Consider the following 5,823-nt stretch of genomic DNA (forward strand, 5'->3'; position numbering starts at 1 on the left):
TCGCTGCCTGTGCTGGTTTAAAGGTGAACCAGCAGGGGAAATGAACTCACCACGAGAGAGATTATAAGTCAGACCTAAAATTTAATAATAATATTACAATAACAACACTGACACACAAGGGAAATTGCTTTCAACTCACAAAACCCCAGCAGTATAACCCAGTGTCCTGGGGCACAAACCCAAGGGGGTTTGTTTGCCCTTGTGCTGAGACCCCTGTGGTTCCCCCAAGTCCAGAGCAAAAGGAAATGAAAAACCTGTTGGTGCAGGCGAGGGCTGTGGTCTGGGCGAGAGCGGGGATCTCCTCCTGTCAAGGTCCTGCTGCTGCTCTGGATCCGACGAGAAGCTCCTGAGGTCTTCTTACCCACCACTTATGTACCCTCAGGGAGCTCTCAGTCCCTCCCCCTGGGCGGGGACTCACACAATGGGTGATTAACTCTGGGAGCCAGGGGGTGTTGAGCTGTTGATGGCCCATTAGCAGCTCCGCCCCCCTCAGGCTGGGTGTGAAGGTGATAATGGCCCCCTGGGCAGCTGCTGCTAATGGCCCATTGTCCTTGGGGAATAAGAGGGGGTAGAATACACAGCTTTGATCACCTCCACACAGGGTTAGCTGGTCCCTCCTGCTGAACTAGGACACTGCCTGTTATGGGTTTAGCCAGGTGGGCCTAAATTTAGGCTTTAAAGTTCAGCTAGGCCTAGGATTGTCAGCTGATTTAAGCTGGGCTGAGCTAGCTAACAGCTGACTTCTTCCAGCCAATAATATTGTATTCCATACCATACTACATCATCTCAAAGGGGGTAAAATCCAGTGTGTGGGTGTGGCTTAGTCAGTTTTGCCATGGCCGAGGTACAAGCCGGACGTGACCCAGCTTTTGTCTTGAAGCAAGCCTTGCTCTGCCCCTGCTGCCTCTGCTTGCATTTTGTTTGCATTCAGGGAAGTAGAAACATTTTTGTTGTTACTTTTTCTGTTTCTTGCTATGTGTCTCTTAGAGTATTTACAGATCTAGTGTAATAGACTTTGCTTTGTATTAATTGGGGAGTGGGAAGTTATTCCTTGTTGTTATACATAACTTGTGTGTGTGCTATATTGTGGTTTTCTCTTATTTTTCTCTTTTCTGTATAAATACATGTAGTTAGTTTCAGCATAAACCTGGTTTTGAGGGTTTTTCTTTTCTCTCCCTTTTCCCTTAGCTGGTTGGGGGGAGGAGGAACCCTCTTCACTCTGTCCTGGACAGTTGGCATTTTGCCAGCTCAACCCAAGACACTGCCACAGCTTGCAAACATCTCGGCCACCCTTGGCTGACATTGTCTAGCTGTTTGGAGAAGTAAGCCACAGCCCTACGCAGGCTTCTGTTGCTCATGTGTGAACAGTTCAAAAGGTTTAGTTGGGTCTGGCAGTCCCAGTGCTGCAGCTGACATTAAGGATTGTTTCAGCTGTTTAAATGCGGCTTTAGTTTTGTCTGTCCATGCCATGACTCCTCCCTTGGCCGCTTTCAGTGCTCCATATAGGGGTTTGACTAATAATCCATAATTAGCCACCCAAAGTCTGCACCATCCTGCCATGGGTAGGAAAACCTGCATTTCTTGGATGGTGTGGGGCTCTGGGAGATGGCAGATGGCTTCTTTTCTGTCTGTACTGAGCCGTCAATCTCCCCTATATATTTCAAGCCCCAAGTACATGATTATTTCCTTTCCAATCTGTGCTTTTTCTTTTGAGACTTTATATTCACTTAGACCCCAAAAATTTAACAGACTTACAGTGAGTGAGGCATTGGTCCCAGCTTTTAGCAGCCAACATCAGATCATCTACATACTGTAGGAGTTACTCTTTCTGGTTGCTGTCTTCTCCACTCTTCTAGTTCCTTGGCCAGTTGATTTCCAAATAACATTGGGCTGTTTTAATAGCCCTGGGGTAGAACTGTCCAGGTGAGTTGAGTTTTCTTCCTGTTTCAAAGTTCTGCCATTCAAAAGCAAAGAGCTCTTGGCTATCTTTATGCACAGGAATGCAGAAGAAGGCATCCTTGAGATTAAGCACAGTAAACCACCCTAAATCATTGGTTAATGTGGTCAGTAGGGTGTAAGGGTTGGTCACTACGGTGTGTATATCCTCTGTTATTTTGTTAATTGCCCTTAGATCCTGCACTAAGCGATAGCTTTTGCCATCAGCCTTTTCCCCTGGTAGCATAAGGGTATTATATTCGGATTCACATTCTACCAATAACTTGAATTTGAGAAACTTTTCAATTAGGGGTGCTAATCTTTTCAAGCTCTCTAGACTCAAAAGGGTATTGTTTTTGTCTTACCGGTGTTGCTCCTGGCTTGAGAGTGATGCTTACAGTTTCTGCTTGCTTGGACCTCCCAGGGTAATCACTGACCCATACTAAGAGGATGACAGCATCCTCTACCTCTGCTGCAATCTCCTCATGGCTCTCCTGTATGAAAAAGGCAGCTGCCTTGATATATTTAGTATCAGAAATTATGACTTTTATTTCCCCCCCTTTGCAAAATTTAATTTCAGCTTCTAATTTCTCCAACAAATCTCTACCTAGTAAAGGCTTAGGAGAGTTTGGCATATAAAGAAATTGATGAGTTACCCAGTGCTTGCCTAATTTAAACTTCAAAGGTTTAAAGAAAGGCCTGGTTTCACTTACCCCTGTAGAAGCAACCACAGTTATAGTATCATGACTCAGTTTCCCTTCCAAGGTGTTTAACACAGAATAAGCTGTGCCTGTATCAACCAAGAATTCAACTTCTTCTCCCCCCAGCTTAGCTATAACCAGAGGTTCTGCTGGGGTAGTAACCTCCAGTCGACTTCATGCATTCTGTCCCACAGTCAGCTGGGGGACTGGAGGTGGAAGAGAAGGGGTTTCATTCTTCCTCAGATCTGGGCAATCTCTTCTCCAGTGCCCCTTCTTTTTGCAGTAAGAACACCGATCATTTTGGCAATGACATTTACAACCCTTGTGTTGGACACTGTGTTTATGAGGCTCCTGACAGTTACAGTGTCTGTGACTGTCATCTTCCTCCTCCAACTCCAGCACATTTGTTTTACTTTTTTGTTCCCTATTCCAATATACCACCCAAGCTATATACAGTAACTGACCAATATCCTTTATATCCCCTGCCTTTTGCAGCTTCCTCCTTATATCATCTGCAGACTGGCCTATGAACAGATTGACTAGATTCTCTTTCCCCATGTCTGATTCTGAGTCTATCTCTGTGTATTTTCTTATGACATCTTTCAGTCTATTCAAGAAATCAGTTGGAGACTCATTCTTGTCTTGTTTTACCTCATACATCTTAGCCCAGTTCACTGCTTTTGGAGTTGCATGTCTGAAACCATAAACCACATACTCCTGGTAACGTTTCAGTGCTTCCCTCTGTGCTGGTACATTGGGATCCCATTTCGGATCCTCTGGGGGGAATATTTCCATAACTTACCCTGTAATTTGCCCAGCTGCTCTCAGCAGCTGAATCCCAGCTCTGGCAGCTCTCCTGACCATTTCTTTCTCTGTGCTGTCTAATAATGTATCCATGAGGACCTCTAAGTCATACCAGTCAGAATCTTGTGTCTTTATTGCTCTTTCTACATAGTTAGCAACCTTATCTGGGTTATCCCTATATGACCTCACTGATTTTTCCACTGCTGCAACTGCACCAGAGAGAAAATGATCTTTGTATACACAGGACCTTGGTTTTCCAGTTGAAACTGTAGTTAGTCCTCCTCTGTTGAGGGGTTTCTTTCAGAAAACGGATATTTGAACGATCCAGGCTGCATCAACCCTATGAGACTGAAGCATCTACCAGCTAAGAATCAACAAGGCCACAGCTGCTGTTGACTGGTAAAGGAGGATATCACTCCCCAGTTCTCAGCAACTCCCCAGAAGTTTCTCATGAGAACTCTTCAACTTTCTCACAGGACTCCGGAGATGTACCTGAAAACAGTCAGGATGATTTCATCAAAACACTGGACTTGTGAGATATGGATTATAACCAATTAGAATTTGTAGTTTGATGGTGTGAGATTCAATTTTGCCAGTAGAACGTAGCCTTAACCCTATATAAACCATGTGCAGTGTGTAATAACGGTCTTTTACTATGAACCATAATGGCTTGTTGTGTGAAGTCCTTTTCCTCCATGTAAAATTGTTTACTTTGGGTGTGTGTTTTACTGACTACTCTTTGACTTTGTAACTGCTTGATAATTCTATGGATGGGGATCACAGCATTTAGGTTTGTTTGATATTGTTGCCTGTGTACAGTTGCAGTGGCTATTGGTACTTTTTGATTTTTGACTTGGAGTAGTCTTACAGCAGAAGGGTCTTCTGAAAGGTTAGGAAGGGCAGACAACTGTTTGGACTTTTTCAATTACTGTGGCTAAACTAAAAGCTTACTGGTACTCTTTCGGGTCTTTGAAGTGTCTTCTTTCTAGGTACTTCATGCTTAGAATGCAAGGGGCTTCTAGTCCTGTTACAATGGAATGCTTTTCCTACTGGTCTCCTGTCAAGCTCATGTTGGCTTTTACTACTGATAATTTTTGAGACTTTCTGGTTACTCTAGAAATAGAAACAGCTTCTGTACTCTTGTGCTTTGATGGCATTAAAGTACATTGGGCACTAGTATTTACTAAAGCTCGGTATCTTTGAGGATCTGATGTGCTAGGCTATCAAACTTACACAGCCCAGTAAACTCGATTATCTTCTTGGTCTTTTTCTTTCTCTTCACAGAAGGCAGGGCCTTTCTATTGGTTTTGATCAGAGCACTTGTCGTCAGACTTTGACTTTGGCTTCTTAGAAGCTTTCTTGTTATTTTTGAAGTTGACCTCCATCTTCTTGTGTTTTGGTAATTTTAGTTCTTTCTTTAAAAATTCTGTATCTACCATGTAGATAACCTTTTTGCTAGCGTTTTTTTGTTTTAGCTTTCTTACTCTAGGTGCAAGCTTGGAAGTGGATTCACTATTCCACTTTTTCATGGGTTTTTTTTGCTACAAAGGTATGCTTATAGTTGGTTACGTGACTGACACTTAGAGTTTTGTTTTTTTCTGATGTGTAGATGACAGAGACTGTGAGCGAGACTGAGACTGAGTTCGGGAACTATATTGAGATTGTTTTTGTTGATTTTGCTGTGATTGTTCTGTTGACTTCTTTTTGTGATCTCTGGAATTTTTCTTTTTAGGGTTTTCTTCGTATCTGGAGTATTTATTATTTTTCTCTACTCTTTTTTTATTGTAGGTAGGTCGGTGCAGGGAATCGGAGGAGTCTTTCAGACTCTGCTATGCTCTGTATTTAATGACACATGGTGTCTGTCTTGGTTTGAGGGGAAAAACCAAAATGTTTACCCACAAGCAGAGGAGGGGGGTTTCCTCCTCAATAATCACGACACTCTTTATCAAATTTAAGTAAAGGAACTTTAATCAGAAAAATGGATACAAGAAGGATAACTGTTCTTAACTGATATATATATATATATATATGTAAACAGACCAGCAGTTAAATGCCTCCCTGACATCCGATCCCGTCAGATCTCGGAAGCTAAGCAGGGTCAGCCCTGGATTAGTACTTGGATGGGAGACCTCCTGGGAAATACCGGGTGCTGTAGGTTCTAGTCCTGAGGACTTCACTGGCACTGTCCAAGCTCGCTTGGCCGTGGCAGATGAACCTCAGGACTTAAACAGTGGTGCCAGTTCTGCACATGCTGAGCCTCACCTAAAATCCACTGCGCAGGCTGGAAGGGCACACCCACGTGGGGATGGCACTTCCCAAATCTTCATTCGCGAAGCCGAGCCACACACACACACACACAAACAGACCAGAGCAAACAGCTTCC

At 43.5% G+C, this 5,823-nt stretch overlaps 1 pseudogene; it reads left to right on the forward strand.

Annotated features, from left to right (window-relative positions):
• Window positions 1–5,478: 5,478 nt before the first annotated feature.
• Window positions 5,479–5,598, forward strand: LOC139683050 (5S ribosomal RNA; annotated as a pseudogene).
• The last annotated feature ends 225 nt before the right edge of the window (window positions 5,599–5,823 follow it).

The sequence above is a fragment of the Pithys albifrons genome, chromosome 26, assembly GCF_047495875.1.
Source record: "Pithys albifrons albifrons isolate INPA30051 chromosome 26, PitAlb_v1, whole genome shotgun sequence".
NCBI classification, from domain to species: Eukaryota; Metazoa; Chordata; class Aves; order Passeriformes; family Thamnophilidae; genus Pithys; species Pithys albifrons.